Below are 18,320 nucleotides of genomic sequence, written 5' to 3'. Positions count from 1 at the left end.
TGGGAGCATGAAAAATACAAAACTCTGCGCCTAGCAGAGGATGGTTTCGATCCATCGACCTCTGGGTTATGGGCCCAGCACGCTCCCGCTGCGCCACTCTGCTGCTGCTTAAACCTCTCTTACGAGAAGCCACATTACCGTCTGACTGTTGTCAAGCCACTAACGAAGCAGAAGAGTTGGCTTTAGTCACACTAGGGGTGAGAGTTGCATTTTCACGATTGAGAAGTGGTGCGAATTCTATGGCGTTGGTGGTATAGTGGTGAGCATAGCTGCCTTCCAAGCAGTTGACCCGGGTTCGATTCCCGGCCAACGCATTGTTTCTCTTGTTTTGAAGTATTCTTGTTAACACTCTCTCCAGAGGCCAATGGTTGTGCGGTCAGGCTCAAAAAGAGTGCGGCCAGGAGGTATGCAGCTGCAAAGTCTGTGCAAGAGAGCCTCCAAGTTGAAGCATGCAAGGTTGTCGGACACTCAAAAGCATCCTTCGAGCCGGAATCGAACCAGCGACCTAAGGATTGCTAATTAGGTACTACAGTCCTCCGCTCTACCAGCTGAGCTATCGAAGGTTTAGCCAGATATGCGTGCAGCTGCTTCCTAGGTTTTTGTGTCAGTGCCAACTAAAAAGAAGTTGGCCTTTCATTTGAAGGAAGTGCCAAGTGGAAGTTTTGGAGGATGCGGGCATCGATCCCGCTACCTCTCGCATGCTAAGCGAGCGCTCTACCATTTGAGCTAATCCCCCTCTACGGTTGCTGGCTTCTGGCACTCGGGTCACACCGCAGTCATGTTATCATGCCTAAACCAAGCTTTGACCATGGGAGAAGAAAGGTTTCTTTTTTTTTTTTTTTTTTTTTTTAAGTGTGGATTTTTTGGTGCCTTGAAATATAAAGGACAGTGGAGTTTGCTGGGCTTTGGGTGGCCTGAAAGAACGAGACAGTGAATTTTTGGGGTACCTTTTTCCTGGGAGCATGAAAAATACAAAACTCTGCGCCTAGCAGAGGATGGTTTCGATCCATCGACCTCTGGGTTATGGGCCCAGCACGCTCCCGCTGCGCCACTCTGCTGCTGCTTAAACCTCTCTTACGAGAAGCCACATTACCGTCTGACTGTTGTCAAGCCACTAACGAAGCAGAAGAGTTGGCTTTAGTCACACTTGGGGTTGAGAGTTGCATTTTCACGATTGAGAAGTGGTGCGAATTCTATGGCGTTGGTGGTATAGTGGTGAGCATAGCTGCCTTCCAAGCAGTTGACCCGGGTTCGATTCCCGGCCAACGCACTGTTACTCTTGTTTTGAAGTATTCTTGTTAACACTCTCTCCAAAGGCCAATGGTTGTGCGGTCAGGCTCAAAAAGAGTGCGCCCAGGAGGTATGCAGCTGCAAAGTCTGTGCGAGAGAGCCTCCGAGTTGAAGCATGCAAGGTTGTCGGACACTCAAAAGCATCCTTCGAGCCGGAATCGAACCAGCGACCTAAGGATTGCTAATTAGCTACTACAGTCCTCTGCTCTACCAGCTGAGCTATCGAAGGTGTAGCCAGATATGCGTGCAGCTGCTTCCTAGGTTTTTGTGTCAATGCGAATTCTATGGCGTTGGTGGTATAGTGGTGAGCATAGCTGCCTTCCAAGCAGTTGACCCGGGTTCGATTCCCGGCCAACGCATTGTTACTCTTGTTTTGAAGTATTCTTGTTAACACTCTCTCCAAAGGCCAATGGTTGTGCGGTCAGGCTCAAAAAGAGTGCGCCCAGGAGGTATGCAGCTGCAAAGTCTGTGCGAGAGAGCCTCCGAGTTGAAGCATGCAAGGTTGTCGGACACTCAAAAGCATCCTTCGAGCCGGAATCGAACCAGCGACCTAAGGATTGCTAATTAGCTACTACAGTCCTCCGCTCTACCAGCTGAGCTATCGAAGGTTTAGCCAGATATGCGTGCAGCTGCTTCCTAGGTTTTTGTGTCAGTGCCAACTAAAAAGAAGTTGGCCCTTCATTTGAAGGTAGTGCCAAGTGGAAGTTTTGGAGGAGGCGGGCATCGATCCCGCTACCTCTCGCATGCTAAGCGAGCGCTCTACCATTTGAGCTAATCCCCCTCTACGGTTGCTGGCTTCTGGCACTCGGGTCACACCGCAGTCATGTTATCATGCCTAAACCAAGCTTTGACCATGGGAGAAGAAAGGTTTCTTTTTTTTTTTTTTTTTTTTTTTTTAAAGTGTGGATTTTTTGGTGCCTTGAAATATAAAGGACAGTGGAGTTTGCTGGGCTTTGGGTGGCCTGAAAGAACGAGACAGTGAATTTTTGGGGTACCTTTTTCCTGGGAGCATGAAAAATACAAAACTCTGCGCCTAGCAGAGGATGGTTTCGATCCATCGACCTCTGGGTTATGGGCCCAGCACGCTCCCGCTGCGCTACTCTGCTGCTGCTTAAACCTCTCTTACGAGAAGCCACATTACCGTCTGACTGTTGTCAAGCCACTAACGAAGCAGAAGAGTTGGCTTTAGTCACACTAGGGGTGAGAGTTGCATTTTCACGATTGAGAAGTGGTGCGAATTCTATGGCGTTGGTGGTATAGTGGTGAGCATAGCTGCCTTCCAAGCAGTTGACCCGGGTTCGATTCCCGGCCAACGCATTGTTTCTCTTGTTTTGAAGTATTCTTGTTAACACTCTCTCCAGAGGCCAATGGTTGTGCGGTCAGGCTCAAAAAGAGTGTGGCCAGGAGGTATGCAGCTGCAAAGTCTGTGCAAGAGAGCCTCCAAGTTGAAGCATGCAAGGTTATCGGACACTCAAAAGCATCCTTCGAGCCGGAATCGAACCAGCGACCTAAGGATTCAGTCCTCCTTCAGTCCTTCAGCTACTTCAGTCCTCCGCTCTACCAGCTGAGCTATCGAAGGTTTAGCCAGATATGCGTGCAGCTGCTTCCTAGGTTTTTGTGTCAGTGCCAACTAAAAAGAAGTTGGCCCTTCATTTGAAGGTAGTGCCAAGCGGAAGTTTTGGAGGATGCGGGCATCGATCCCGCTACCTCTCGCATGCTAAGCGAGCGCTCTACCATTTGAGCTAATCCCCCTCTACGGTTGCTGGCTTCTGGCACTCGGGTCACACCGCAGTCATGTTATCATGCCTAAACCAAGCTTTGACCATGGGAGAAGAAAGGTTTCTTTTTTTTTTTTTTTTTTTTAAGTGTGGATTTTTTGGTGCCTTGAAATATAAAGGACAGTGGAGTTTGCTGGGCTTTGGGTGGCCTGAAAGAACGAGACAGTGAATTTTTGGGGTACCTTTTTCCTGGGAGCATGAAAAATACAAAACTCTGCGCCTAGCAGAGGATGGTTTCGATCCATCGACCTCTGGGTTATGGGCCCAGCACGCTCCCGCTGCGCCACTCTGCTGCTGCTTAAACCTCTCTTACGAGAAGCCACATTACCGTCTGACTGTTGTCAAGCCACTAACGAAGCAGAAGAGTTGGCTTTAGTCACACTAGGGGTGAGAGTTGCATTTTCACGATTGAGAAGTGGTGCGAATTCTATGGCGTTGGTGGTATAGTGGTGAGCATAGCTGCCTTCCAAGCAGTTGACCCGGGTTCGATTCCCGGCCAACGCATTGTTTCTCTTGTTTTGAAGTATTCTTGTTAACACTCTCTCCAGAGGCCAATGGTTGTGCGGTCAGGCTCAAAAAGAGTGCGGCCAGGAGGTATGCAGCTGCAAAGTCTGTGCAAGAGAGCCTCCAAGTTGAAGCATGCAAGGTTATCGGACACTCAAAAGCATCCTTCGAGCCGGAATCGAACCAGCGACCTAAGGATTGCTAATTAGCTACTACAGTCCTCCGCTCTACCAGCTGAGCTATCGAAGGTTTAGCCAGATATGCGTGCAGCTGCTTCCTAGGTTTTTGTGTCAGTGCCAACTAAAAAGAAGTTGGCCCTTCATTTGAAGGTAGTGCCAAGTGGAAGTTTTGGAGGATGCGGGCATCGATCCCGCTACCTCTCGCATGCTAAGCGAGCGCTCTACCATTTGAGCTAATCCCCCTCTACGGTTGCTGGCTTCTGGCACTCGGGTCACACCGCAGTCATGTTATCATGCCTAAACCAAGCTTTGACCATGGGAGAAGAAAGGTTTCTTTTTTTTTTTTTTTTTTTTTAAGTGTGGATTTTTTGGTGCCTTGAAATATAAAGGACAGTGGAGTTTGCTGGGCTTTGGGTGGCCTGAAAGAACGAGACAGTGAATTTTTGGGGTACCTTTTTCCTGGGAGCATGAAAAATACAAAACTCTGCGCCTAGCAGAGGATGGTTTCGATCCATCGACCTCTGGGTTATGGGCCCAGCACGCTCCCGCTGCGCCACTCTGCTGCTGCTTAAACCTCTCTTACGAGAAGCCACATTACCGTCTGACTGTTGTCAAGCCACTAACGAAGCAGAAGAGTTGGCTTTAGTCACACTAGGGGTGAGAGTTGCATTTTCACGATTGAGAAGTGGTGCGAATTCTATGGCGTTGGTGGTATAGTGGTGAGCATAGCTGCCTTCCAAGCAGTTGACCCGGGTTCGATTCCCGGCCAACGCATTGTTTCTCTTGTTTTGAAGTATTCTTGTTAACACTCTCTCCAGAGGCCAATGGTTGTGCGGTCAGGCTCAAAAAGAGTGCGGCCAGGAGGTATGCAGCTGCAAAGTCTGTGCAAGAGAGCCTCCAAGTTGAAGCATGCAAGGTTGTCGGACACTCAAAAGCATCCTTCGAGCCGGAATCGAACCAGCGACCTAAGGATTGCTAATTAGGTACTACAGTCCTCCGCTCTACCAGCTGAGCTATCGAAGGTTTAGCCAGATATGCGTGCAGCTGCTTCCTAGGTTTTTGTGTCAGTGCCAACTAAAAAGAAGTTGGCCTTTCATTTGAAGGAAGTGCCAAGTGGAAGTTTTGGAGGATGCGGGCATCGATCCCGCTACCTCTCGCATGCTAAGCGAGCGCTCTACCATTTGAGCTAATCCCCCTCTACGGTTGCTGGCTTCTGGCACTCGGGTCACACCGCAGTCATGTTATCATGCCTAAACCAAGCTTTGACCATGGGAGAAGAAAGGTTTCTTTTTTTTTTTTTTTTTTTTTTTTAAGTGTGGATTTTTTGGTGCCTTGAAATATAAAGGACAGTGGAGTTTGCTGGGCTTTGGGTGGCCTGAAAGAACGAGACAGTGAATTTTTGGGGTACCTTTTTCCTGGGAGCATGAAAAATACAAAACTCTGCGCCTAGCAGAGGATGGTTTCGATCCATCGACCTCTGGGTTATGGGCCCAGCACGCTCCCGCTGCGCCACTCTGCTGCTGCTTAAACCTCTCTTACGAGAAGCCACATTACCGTCTGACTGTTGTCAAGCCACTAACGAAGCAGAAGAGTTGGCTTTAGTCACACTTGGGGTTGAGAGTTGCATTTTCACGATTGAGAAGTGGTGCGAATTCTATGGCGTTGGTGGTATAGTGGTGAGCATAGCTGCCTTCCAAGCAGTTGACCCGGGTTCGATTCCCGGCCAACGCACTGTTACTCTTGTTTTGAAGTATTCTTGTTAACACTCTCTCCAAAGGCCAATGGTTGTGCGGTCAGGCTCAAAAAGAGTGCGCCCAGGAGGTATGCAGCTGCAAAGTCTGTGCGAGAGAGCCTCCGAGTTGAAGCATGCAAGGTTGTCGGACACTCAAAAGCATCCTTCGAGCCGGAATCGAACCAGCGACCTAAGGATTGCTAATTAGCTACTACAGTCCTCTGCTCTACCAGCTGAGCTATCGAAGGTGTAGCCAGATATGCGTGCAGCTGCTTCCTAGGTTTTTGTGTCAATGCGAATTCTATGGCGTTGGTGGTATAGTGGTGAGCATAGCTGCCTTCCAAGCAGTTGACCCGGGTTCGATTCCCGGCCAACGCATTGTTACTCTTGTTTTGAAGTATTCTTGTTAACACTCTCTCCAAAGGCCAATGGTTGTGCGGTCAGGCTCAAAAAGAGTGCGCCCAGGAGGTATGCAGCTGCAAAGTCTGTGCGAGAGAGCCTCCGAGTTGAAGCATGCAAGGTTGTCGGACACTCAAAAGCATCCTTCGAGCCGGAATCGAACCAGCGACCTAAGGATTGCTAATTAGCTACTACAGTCCTCCGCTCTACCAGCTGAGCTATCGAAGGTTTAGCCAGATATGCGTGCAGCTGCTTCCTAGGTTTTTGTGTCAGTGCCAACTAAAAAGAAGTTGGCCCTTCATTTGAAGGTAGTGCCAAGTGGAAGTTTTGGAGGAGGCGGGCATCGATCCCGCTACCTCTCGCATGCTAAGCGAGCGCTCTACCATTTGAGCTAATCCCCCTCTACGGTTGCTGGCTTCTGGCACTCGGGTCACACCGCAGTCATGTTATCATGCCTAAACCAAGCTTTGACCATGGGAGAAGAAAGGTTTCTTTTTTTTTTTTTTTTTTTTTTTTTAAAGTGTGGATTTTTTGGTGCCTTGAAATATAAAGGACAGTGGAGTTTGCTGGGCTTTGGGTGGCCTGAAAGAACGAGACAGTGAATTTTTGGGGTACCTTTTTCCTGGGAGCATGAAAAATACAAAACTCTGCGCCTAGCAGAGGATGGTTTCGATCCATCGACCTCTGGGTTATGGGCCCAGCACGCTCCCGCTGCGCTACTCTGCTGCTGCTTAAACCTCTCTTACGAGAAGCCACATTACCGTCTGACTGTTGTCAAGCCACTAACGAAGCAGAAGAGTTGGCTTTAGTCACACTAGGGGTGAGAGTTGCATTTTCACGATTGAGAAGTGGTGCGAATTCTATGGCGTTGGTGGTATAGTGGTGAGCATAGCTGCCTTCCAAGCAGTTGACCCGGGTTCGATTCCTGGCCAACGCATTGTTACTCTTGTTTTGAAGTATTCTTGTTAACACTCTCTCCAAAGGCCAATGGTTGTGCGGTCAGGCTCAAAAAGAGTGCGCCCAGGGGGGGCGTGGCCTGGAGTGAGCCCGAGACGGCAGCGTTTGCTTAGGCTCCGCTCGGCAGAGAGACTCTCAGCAACTATCCAGCAAGCAACGGAGGTCGTTACCCCACCGTACGGCAAGATAAACCTCTCTAGCACATGGCGACAGCAAGGAGAAAGCCCTCCAAAGCAATACCGGCACGTCTGGAGGAGTTTTTCGCCCCGCGCGGCTCCTTCCCAGAAATGGCGGCCGAAGATTCACCGGATGTCGCCACAGAAAATCCGGTAAGAGACTCCCGTAAGTCCCTGATCCCGAGACCCACAGGGAGGGAAGAAGAAGATAGTGGGCAGAAAGGGCAGAAAGGGCCAAGGGGTGCAGGAAGAGAGGAGAGAACCCCTATAGGTGCGCTTAAGGCTAAAGGCGGCCCTCACACAGGCCGTAGCACAAAAAATAAAATGGCGCCGGTAGCTGCACAGTCCACACACTCCGCTTCGGGCAGTCCGGCCAAGCAAAAGCAGAGGCTGTTAGAAGATTTGGAGGGAGAGAGCCCCACTATAGAGGACATAACTACAGCCCACCCGGCAAATATTTCGCAAAAGCAAGCGGGTCCTTACGGCGAAGCCCTAAATAGCTGCCCCCACCGGAGGAAAATGGCGCCAATATCACCACCTTTGCAGGAGGAGCACTCCGCTCAAAAAAGCCCATATAAACAAAAGCATGGTCCGACAGATGCCACGGAGATGGAGGGAGAACACTCCGATGCATCCCTGTCTCAATCAGTGTATGATGGCGAAATCGTCAACCTGTCAGCCTCTGACAAGCCGGCGTCAGAATCATACATTAAAGAGGCGATCCTAGCTTTAAGAAACACACTGCAAGTAGATCTAAAAAGTTTGTCCCACCATGTCGACAAGTCAATCTCTGAAGTAAACATTAGAGTAAACAACACCGAGATTAAAATGGAAGAACTGGTAAAATCGCACAATGAACTTATCGACGCCCACTACGTATTAGAGGGGACAGTTACTAAGCTTCAAAATAAATTGGTCGATTTAGAGGACAGAAACAGACGCAACAACGTCAAGATCCGCGGCGTCTCTGAAAAAATATCCAACGAAGAAATCTTTAAATATGTCACGGGCCTGCTTCAGAAATTGCTCCCGAATCTCCCAGAGCATGAGCTCAAGATAGACAGAGCTCACAGGCTCCCACTTCCGAGATTTTTGAAAGACAACAGTCCTAGAGACATTATAGCGAGAATCCACCACTTCAGCACAAAAGAGGCGCTTATGCAAGTTGCAAGGAAAATGAAAACCCTTCCTCCTCCTTATACCGACATCCGCCTGTTTATCGACCTGTCACAGGCAACTATGGAGGCTAGACGGAGCTTCGCCCCCATAACACTTGCCTTGAGAGAGGCGAATATTCCCTACAGGTGGGGTTTTCCCACGAAAGTTATTGTTAACAAAGAGAACTTAGTCCATATTCTCCACGATTGCGCCTCAGCCAAAGCAACTCTTACCTCATGGGGTCTGAAGTTAAAAGATCCCCCTCCGACTCGCATGCCGACTCCCCCCGGGAACCCCCGGGACAGAAACCCAGATGACCACGGCGGCCGTCACATGCGGGAAAAATAAATAAGAAAGGAGACCCATTCACTTTCACCTCCGCTGCCACAGAAAATAAGCAGCCCAGAGAGTCAGGCTGATCACTCACGTGAACTGTACTCTACCCCCAGATGTTCCAGCAAGCGACCGCTTGCCATCTTGCTTTCATTCTTCTTTGCTGTTTTCTTTTACTCAACAGCAAATTGTTGGTTTCTACCTACATGTTTTGCAAGAATTTGATTTACTGTGTAATTATCTTTCTTTTTACACTCAGTTATGTTTTGTTAGGCATCTCTATCATTATGTGGTCCCGGTCTCTTAGCTCCGCTGTGCCTAAACCAACAATATGGCTATGAAAATTTTATCGTTGAATGCCAACGGGTTGAATCTTCCGCAAAAGAGAAGTTTCGTGTGGAAGGAGGCTATCCGCAATGCCATCGATATAGTATGTATTCAGGAAACACACCTGCTAGACATAGACACTAAACGTATGTTCCACAGAAAATATCCGCGCGCCATTTTCGCATGCGCCCCGAGGAAACGGGCGGGTGTGATGGTGGCGTTTGGTGAAGCCACCCCATTTAATATTACGAGACAAGTGTGTGACCCTGAGGGCCGCTACATAATTCTAGTGGGAGAGCTGAGAGGCAATCCCATTACTCTAGCCAATAACTACGCCCCAAATAAAAAGCAGCTAAATTTTTTAAACAAGTTCATGAGAACTGTTCGTAGGGTGGCGAAGGGTGCATTGCTTTTTTGCGGTGACTTTAATTCTACCCCGGACAGCTCTATCGATTCTACCCATCACTCCAGAAAGATGGGCACTGACCTAAATCATTGGCTGCGCAAACATGCCCTTCTTGACACCTTCCGATGCTTAAACGCTGCGTCCAGAGAGTACACATTCTTCTCTCCCCGCCACAGATCATTCTCGCGCATTGACCTTTGCCTGGTTGACAAACAGTTTATAACTGCGGTGGTCAAGGCGGAGATAGGTACGGCTTCTTGGTCGGACCACGCTCCGATTGTAACATCCATTGCCGTAGATGGGCACAGGCAATCGGCCAAAACGTGGAGAAATAACGTGTACCTAATGAAAGTCCCTGCTTACAAATCTGACATTTTAAAAAATATGGAAGAATTTTTTACTTTAAATGACACCCCTGATGTAGACCCCCGCTCCCTGTGGAATGCTCATAAGGCGTTTGTGAGGGGTGTACTCATTAAGCTAGGGGCAAGATACAAAAGAAAGAAATTGGAAAGAATAGAAGCCTTATTGTCAGATATTCAGGAACTGGAGGGTGAATTACGAGATGTCCCCACCCCGCAGTCTCATAAAAAACTATTTCAGGCGAGACTTGAGCTACGCAAGATCCTGCAGGACGATTTCGATAGAGAGGTCGCATCCCGCAGAGCCAACATCTATTCCTCATTGAATAAGCCATCTAAGTGGATGGCTAGGCTACTCAAAAAAAAAGATAGCTAGGTCTACCATTCCATACGTGTGGAACTCATCGCAAAAGGAATTTAAGATAACCCATCCTAAACAGATAGCAGACAAGTTCCGGTCCTACTACAATGACCTATACAATTTAAAAAATGACCCTGCCTCCAACCAGCCAAACAAAACAACAATTGATGACTTCCTGAACAAACTAAATCTCCCAAGCATTACCAAAGAACAAGCGGCAGAATTAGAAAGGGAAATGTCAGTGCCCGAGGTGATTAATACAATCACTAATATGAAAAACCAAAAGGCCCCGGGCCCTGATGGGTACTCTTCAGAATATTTCAAACTATTTTCTGGTATGCTGTCCCCTTATTTAGTTAAATACTTTAATGCGATCATGAGGTGCGGGGCGTTTCCAGACGAGGCCCTACAGGCTACTATTGTAGTTCTGCCCAAAGCGGGCAAACCCCCAGACGACCCATCAAACTTCCGCCCGATCTCTCTGCTAAATTCGGACGTAAAAATATATGCTAAAACCCTTGCAACCAGATTGCTGGAGATCCTTCCCGGAATCGTGCATTCCGACCAGGTGGGTTTCGTGAAGGGGAGGCAGGCCCCGGATGGCACCCGCAAGGCCCTCAACCTTCTACACTCTTTAAAGCTATCTCGCACCCCAGCGGTCATGTTGGCCCTCGATGCCGAGAAGGCTTTCGACCGCGTCCACTGGGACTATGCCTTCCAGACTTTGGCCAGGTTTGGCTTTGGTGACGGGATGCGGCGTGCTATCCGGGCCCTGTACTCTACACCGTCGGCGAGGGTGCTCGTGGACGGCACGCTCTCGGAAACCTTTAGAATAACGAATGGCACGAGGCAGGGTTGCCCACTTTCCCCCATTCTGTACGTCCTCTCGATTGAGCCGCTGGCGGAAGCCATCCGTTTATCCCCTGAAATAAGAGGAATCCCTCTGAACCATCGTCAGCACAAGATTGGTCTTTTCGCGGACGACGTCATCCTCACCTTGACGCGCCCACTTAGCTCCTTGAGAGCGGCTCAACAAGTTTTAGACACTTTTAGCACCGTGTCACAATATAAACTCAACATAAATAAATCTATGATTCTGGGAATTAATACCCCCAAAGAACTTAAAAAAGCAATTAAAAAAGAATTTCCCTATGTGTGGAGGGATGAAAGTCTGCCTTACCTAGGCATTTCCTTGACCCCTGATGTGGCCGATCTTGAAAAAATAAATTACCCCCCTCTGTTAGCACAAGTGCAGGAGGAACTGGACCGAATGTCGGGACTGGGTCTCTCTTGGTTCGGTAGAATCATGTCCTACAAGATGGTTCTCCTACCCAAGATTCTCTATCTTTTTAGGGTCCTGCCGATTAGTTTGTCTCAAGCCACTTTAACTAAACTCCAGAGCCAGGTGTCAAACTTTGTCTGGGGAGGTAAGAAACCTCGTCTGGCACTGCCTATCTTGTCCATGCACCGGGATAGAGGCGGCGCTGACATACCAAATCTGGAAAAATACTATAAAGCGTCCCTCCTAAATCAAACCAGGTACCTAATATCGGAGAAGGGCAGGATGGGGTGGGTGGGGATGGAGAGCAGTCTCGCCAGCCTCTCATCCTGCTGTCCATTGTTGCTGGCTGCGTCCCTGGAGGCCATGTCTGCAGGGTCACCGCAAAAAACTAATTTGAAAATATATACTCAATCGCTATCTCCCACTACAATTGCATCACTCAAGATGTGGAGTGAATTGACAATAAAGGCTGCGACCTCTGGACCGGTGGCGCTGCCTGTTATCCCCCTCGAGACTCTGGGCGTGTTTGTCCCGGATCTGGACTTGAGAGGCTGGATGGAAAAAGGGATCCCGACGGTGTCCGCCTTACTAACGGAGAACTCTGTGAAATCTTTTACAGAATTAAGCAACGAGTACGGCTTGGACGGTCGCGACTTATTTAAGTATTCCAGGGTCACACATTTTCTCTCCGGATCTCATATACACATGGTAAAGATCCCATGTGATATCATATCCAGACTTAAATCATCACCTAATTTGAAAAAATCAGAAATTAGGATGTTCTACGACATACTGACAGGCAATAATAACCCCTCTAAGAGAGCTCACCTGTTGAACTGGGAGAAGGAGCTGGATCGCGTGATCCCACTGGACGCTTGGAGTAATGCCTTCAAATTGGCGGGTAAATCCACCAAAGGATTAGGCATTTTGGAAGTTCAGCTGAAAATTGTAATGAGGTGGTACTATTCTCCCGCGCTTCTACACAATAGATTCAAAAGAGGTGATGGCCTTTGCTGGAGGGGTTGTGACCAGATAGGCACTCTCTCACACATTTTTTGCTTGTGCCCCAAACTTTCTAACTACTGGCAAACCATACTAAACCATCTTGACACAGTTTTTGGGGTTCGCGTCCCAAGAGCGCCCATGCATATATTGCTGCTCGTGGGCCTTGAGGACATTCCCCTACCAGCTAGATTTCTGCTGGGGCATGCCTTGATGACCGCGAAGGCTCTCATCGCACAACACTGGCGTGGTCCGGATCCGCCAAGCATAGACGATTTTAAAAATCGCATGTTAGAGCAGAGGGTGTTTGAAAGATGGTTGGCATTCAGGGAGGATAAGTTGGTGAGGCATGAGGAGATGTGGAGCAAGTGGAGGGATCCATTCTAACCCCTTTTCTTCGCAGCATAGACAATCTTAGATGCCATTCATGTTTTTGTGTTATGTTTTCATCCTTTTCTGGTTACCGTACGGAGTAAATATTTGCGTATATGGATGTTTATACGGACAAAAATCTGCCCCCCATGCAGACAACTTGGGATATTCGTCAAATACATAGACTCTTATTATGTCAAGAAACGAATAGGAAAAAAAAAAGGAAACAACTTACCTGCAGTTTATATTCTCAAAATGTTCCCCTGTTCTCTTCTCGCTTTTCTTACGCATTTTGTCTATAACTGTTTTATGCATGATGACTCCTGTGTAACATTTATTCGTATTAAAACAATAAAAATCTAATGTTAAAAAAAAAAAAAAGAGTGCGCCCAGGAGGTATGCAGCTGCAAAGTCTGTGCGAGAGAGCCTCCGAGTTGAAGCATGCAAGGTTGTCGGACACTCAAAAGCATCCTTCGAGCCGGAATCGAACCAGCGACCTAAGGATTGCTAATTAGCTACTACAGTCCTCCGCTCTACCAGCTGAGCTATTGAAGGTTTAGCCAGATATGCGTGCAGCTGCTTCCTAGGTTTTTGTGTCAGTGCCAACTAAAAAGAAGTTGGCCCTTCATTTGAAGGTAGTGCCAAGTGGAAGTTTTGGAGGATGCGGGCATCGATCCCGCTACCTCTCGCATGCTAAGCGAGCGCTCTACCATTTGAGCTAATCCCCCTCTACGGTTGCTGGCTTCTGGCACTCGGGTCACACCGCAGTCATGTTATCATGCCTAAACCAAGCTTTGACCATGGGAGAAGAAAGGTTTCTTTTTTTTTTTTTTAAAGTGTGGATTTTTTGGTGCCTTGAAATATAAAGGACAGTGGAGTTTGCTGGGCTTTGGGTGGCCTGAAAGAACGAGACAGTGAATTTTTGGGGTACCTTTTTCCTGGGAGCATGAAAAATACAAAACTCTGCGCCTAGCAGAGGATGGTTTCGATCCATCGACCTCTGGGTTATGGGCCCAGCACGCTCCCGCTGCGCCACTCTGCTGCTGCTTAAACCTCTCTTACGAGAAGCCACATTACCGTCTGACTGTTGTCAAGCCACTAACGAAGCAGAAGAGTTGGCTTTAGTCACACTAGGGGTGAGAGTTGCATTTTCACGATTGAGAAGTGGTGCGAATTCTATGGCGTTGGTGGTATAGTGGTGAGCATAGCTGCCTTCCAAGCAGTTGACCCGGGTTCGATTCCCGGCCAACGCATTGTTACTCTTGTTTTGAAATATTCTTGTTAACACTCTCTCCAGAGGCCAATGGTTGTGCGGTCAGGCTCAAAAAGAGTGCGCCCAGGAGGTATGCAGCTGCAAAGTCTGTGCGAGAGAGCCTCCGAGTTGAAGCATGCAAGGTTGTCGGACACTCAAAAGCATCCTTCGAGCCGGAATCGAACCAGCGACCTAAGGATTTGTAAGGAGAATTTATGTGTTATCAAAGAGAAACGATCCCAGATCCCGTGCAGAAGTCTGGGCCCAGGAGAAATTCAAATCAAACCAACTTTATATGGTATCAAGTGATTTTCTGCTTTATTCTGAGGTGGACAAAGCATATATAGCCTAAATGACATCATAGCAAAACGTATATACCTTCAAGATGGATAGAATATATGATAGGTTAAGATAAAAAATGATTAACATAAGTTACACCTTCTAGGGTGTATCTATTACATACAATGAGACCACTATGAATTCAGGAGAAAGGAATGCATATAATACTTTACAGACCTACCCCCTGTAGTGTGTAGCTTCCTGTCTATAGATATGCATACATGGGGGGTCTAGTAGACTATCATCTTTCCTGAGAAGACATGGAGGCCTAAAGAAGGGTTATATTTAACCCTTTAACTACTCATACCAGTATCATGCTCTACAATGCAATATAGAATAATTAACTGATACATTGATCTACAATTTTCTTAACATTCCCCACTTTAGATCAATACATCAACACAGTATAACAGTAATACACATATATAATGACTCTACCACAGACCCCCTGGCTACGGCCCGAAGCTTTATTGCCAGGAGGCCTGGGTTCACACTTCAAGACTAAGTATATAATTATTTCATATAAAAGCATTGCATTGATATATATATATAAAAGTCATTCCACCAATTGTACCCACAATTAGGCCCGCCTCCAAGAGAAGCTTGGCCTTGATTTATTATCCAATTGATGCTCCTTTCTTCATATATAAATCATTGTCCATTCTGATATAAAATCTTACTTATCAAAGTGTCCATCAGTTATTACAGCAATCCTCCGGTACAATCAGGACACACTGGAATCAAAATGTCACACTTCAAAATCATCAAAGTAAAATGGCGCTTCCTTCATACAACTTTTACCCATCACTTGTCAGACAGAGGTGGTCACCTGACCCAGTAAGTGATCTTGTTCTTTGTCATCTTGTATATTTTGGAACATAGTTTTGGTGATGGAAGTGTTAATAAGGTTTTGTAACAGTCCTCGAATACATGGAATACAACAACAACCGCAGAGTACTAGAATGGAGGCAAATACTGACATAGAGACTAATGTGGAGTATATGACTTGTGACCCGTGTCCGAACAAGTTTTCCAACCAGTCTGTGAATGGATCGTCTATTCCAGAGTTATCAGCTAGTTCATTTTATTATGCATTTAACCCTTCCAGTGCTCGAGTAACACTACCATCAGGTGCTGTGTTATTAGGAATGAAAGTACAACAATATCCTCCAATCATTTTACAAACTCTGCTAGTAACATAACAAGAGCCATTCTATTTTGCCATGCAATAAGTGTAAGGTAGGTCCTAGTTGTTCCTCTAGGCCCTTGATTGCATCTCTTGTATAATTAACAAATCTCTGTTGGTTATAGTATGTGTAATTAATCCGGTCTACATCTTTATTCACTGTTACCCACCATGCAAGAAGAGACTCAAACCCCCTGCAGCCATCCGATTTCTCGTCCCATACTCGTCCGGTACCCCCCTTGGGACCCCGATGGGTCAGAGGAACCTTTGGGAGAGGCGTTCCTAGTTCTCCGGACACGGCCCTTGCTGTTGCCCTCGGAGGTCATGAGGTGCGCAGGCATTATCAGTTGTACCAAGTACAATCCCCGTTGGGGCCTGTACCTGGCACCTGTTCTAGGCCCGGTCACCACACAACCACCACACGTCTGCGCGTGCTCTCTGTAGCTCAGGCCATATCCCAGAGACAGCGTGCCCTTTACGGTTCTCCTCTCCGCACAGCATCCCTCAGGCAGTCTCCCGTAGTCTGCCTCGGTCCCATTATCAGGTAGCGCGAAGCAAGTATAACCCCAGGATCAGAGGCAACAGCAGGTATTTGGTCCCCGCTCACAGGTGGAAACAGCAAACTCAATGTATAACATGGATCACTTATCTGTGGGGGGTAGGTACAGTGAAGAAGCTTAATCACACATTTTACGTTCATCACAGCTTGAAGACTTGTCATTAACTTTTATCTATCATTCGGTCAAGTCTTCCCATCTCATATAATTATTATTATTATTAATAACATATAATTCTCTATACACAATATTTACTGCATAACATTAAGATTCACACAACTACTACTACTCCAATCATCTGCAGAGTCGCTTGGTCCTCCAACCTTAACAACCCCCCTCAGGAATTTCTCTTATCAGGGAGAGGTGATGGAGTAAGATAAACAAAGCTTTAGCTGTGGCTGGACTCCTACAGATAACTGCAGCATCCTTGTGCTATCCTTCCCGTAATAGGCACACTCAGCTCTCACATTATCAACAACTTCATTATTATTATTATATCTTACATGACATTATCACATTGAAAACACCATTTAACAATCAAAATCACTGCAAACCAATCACAGAACTGACATGTACACAAATAACAGCAAGAATGGACGTTCCCTGTTCACACAGGTTTATACTAAACTTCATTCCTGATCATCTTCATTACAGGTCTATTCATATCAAGCAAGCAGAGCATGGCTAGAGTCAGTCACACTCCCCCCCTCCCTTTTTCTCACTGAACTCTAAAGCTAAAAGGTGGGGGTGAGGGTGAAAGAAGCATTCCCATGTAACAGACGATTTAACCATTTGTGAGCTGACCCCAGCACACAGAGCAGCACTCAGGCCATTGTCATCTTCATCTAATACTACTGTAAACCTTCATTCCTTCACTGTGTGATCCCAGGACTATCTGCATCATGTAATCATCCCTTCTGTCCGGCTGCCTACTATCCCTGGTCCTTGTCAGCAACACTGTCACCCATAGCAACCTGTCCCCTCACTACCGTCACCCATAGCAACCTGTCCCCTCTGACACTTATCTGAAGGAGACCTTACATATTCCTCTGCTACGACTAAATATCCCACAGTATCATACTGACCCCATCTTATAGCACACACCTCAGGTAGACAACATATCATCAACACACAGAGGACAGTGATGGAGGCTGCTGACTATTCCTATGCAATTCAGAGAAGGCACTAATCACTGGTGTTGTGTACTACAAGTGCAAGCATTGGGATGCCAGGTAGAAGGTACAGCTATGGGATGTAAGGAGCCAAGATGGCGTCTGGGCGGCGGCCGAAGGTATTACAGCAGGTACTAAAATGGCCGCAGGCCATGACTAGTACTAAGATGGCCGCCAGGGACGTGGCCTGACTAGGAGTACGATCAAGCCAGGCAAGCATCTAGCCACACCTTACCCCTTTGTGTGCAATGCCAACAAGTCCCTCATCTGACACACATCTATAATAATCTTTGTGTATAGCACCAACATATCCCACAGCGCTTACATGGACAGGGGGAATACAGAAAGACAGAAGGACAAACATTACAGAACCACGGTTACATAGTAATCAGCTGATGGAAACAATAGGGGTGAGGGTCCTGCTCCAACGAGCTTACATACTACAAGTAATGGGGTGATATAGAAGGTAAAAGGCTGGAGATGTGCACTGTATGGCGGGGTGGAGATGTGCACAGTATGGCGGGGTGGAGATGTGCACAGTATGGCGGAGTAGAGAGTGAGGGATGCTATACACATAGACAATGGTCAGACATTTAGCCGTGTGACGGCAGAAACAGTATGACTGCAGGAGCGGTTTATGACGGCTAGCAGGGATTGCAGTCAGTAAGTCAGGAAGCAGATCTACCAGTATGGCGCTCGTCACTCCTTCTATACAAGTTACACTCACAGCTCTCCCAGCATCCCCCATGTGTAGGATGGCGCCCCCTCCTGGTCTTATACTCCCTTCTGCATTGTTTAGCACAAATAATACAAGACAAAAAATTTTTTTTAAGTAGTTTGTAAACCCCTAGGCTGTGAATACTGTCCATATGATGCTACCATCCCCCCTGTTGAGACATGACACAGCCCATGGCTCAAAACTGCTGCACATCTGAAGAACAATTTAAGTAAGATAGCTTTTTTTTATTTTTTTTTTAACGGAGATGTACAGCCCATCTCCAAAGAGTGTATTCAGCATCTACAAGAGATACCTCCTGCAGATCTGGTCTGAGTAACGCCTCATGTGCCATCTCTCCTAGACAGTTGTATGGAGGACCGTCTGAAGAAATAGGCAGTAAGGTAGATGGATGGAGCGTAGTACATCCCTAGGTTGTCAGGTGTGGCTGTGAGCAGTAGTGTCCTGCAGGGGGAGGTCT

The 18,320-nt window shown here is 47.3% G+C and overlaps 9 non-coding genes across 9 annotated transcripts; all 9 read left to right on the top strand.

Annotated features, from left to right (window-relative positions):
- Window positions 1-242: 242 nt before the first annotated feature.
- Window positions 243-314, top strand: TRNAG-UCC (transfer RNA glycine (anticodon UCC)). The gene has a single exon. It is a non-coding gene; the product is annotated as a tRNA-Gly (tRNA).
- An 884-nt stretch (window positions 315-1,198) lies between these two features.
- Window positions 1,199-1,270, top strand: TRNAG-UCC (transfer RNA glycine (anticodon UCC)). The gene has a single exon. It is a non-coding gene; the product is annotated as a tRNA-Gly (tRNA).
- Window positions 1,271-1,577: 307 nt separating this feature from the next.
- TRNAG-UCC (transfer RNA glycine (anticodon UCC)) lies at window positions 1,578-1,649 on the top strand. Its single transcript has one exon. It is a non-coding gene; the product is annotated as a tRNA-Gly (tRNA).
- Window positions 1,650-2,535: 886 nt separating this feature from the next.
- On the top strand, window positions 2,536-2,607 carry TRNAG-UCC (transfer RNA glycine (anticodon UCC)). Its single transcript has one exon. It is a non-coding gene; the product is annotated as a tRNA-Gly (tRNA).
- Window positions 2,608-3,500: 893 nt separating this feature from the next.
- Window positions 3,501-3,572, top strand: TRNAG-UCC (transfer RNA glycine (anticodon UCC)). The gene has a single exon. It is a non-coding gene; the product is annotated as a tRNA-Gly (tRNA).
- An 881-nt stretch (window positions 3,573-4,453) lies between these two features.
- TRNAG-UCC (transfer RNA glycine (anticodon UCC)) lies at window positions 4,454-4,525 on the top strand. The gene has a single exon. It is a non-coding gene; the product is annotated as a tRNA-Gly (tRNA).
- Window positions 4,526-5,410: 885 nt separating this feature from the next.
- Window positions 5,411-5,482, top strand: TRNAG-UCC (transfer RNA glycine (anticodon UCC)). The gene has a single exon. It is a non-coding gene; the product is annotated as a tRNA-Gly (tRNA).
- A 307-nt stretch (window positions 5,483-5,789) lies between these two features.
- TRNAG-UCC (transfer RNA glycine (anticodon UCC)) lies at window positions 5,790-5,861 on the top strand. The gene has a single exon. It is a non-coding gene; the product is annotated as a tRNA-Gly (tRNA).
- A 7,938-nt stretch (window positions 5,862-13,799) lies between these two features.
- Window positions 13,800-13,871, top strand: TRNAG-UCC (transfer RNA glycine (anticodon UCC)). The gene has a single exon. It is a non-coding gene; the product is annotated as a tRNA-Gly (tRNA).
- The last annotated feature ends 4,449 nt before the right edge of the window (window positions 13,872-18,320 follow it).

This window comes from Eleutherodactylus coqui, chromosome 1, assembly GCF_035609145.1.
Source record: "Eleutherodactylus coqui strain aEleCoq1 chromosome 1, aEleCoq1.hap1, whole genome shotgun sequence".
Taxonomy (NCBI): Eukaryota; Metazoa; Chordata; class Amphibia; order Anura; family Eleutherodactylidae; genus Eleutherodactylus; species Eleutherodactylus coqui.
The sequence above is the reverse complement of the archived record's forward strand: the minus strand, read 5'-3'. Positions and strand labels throughout refer to the sequence as shown.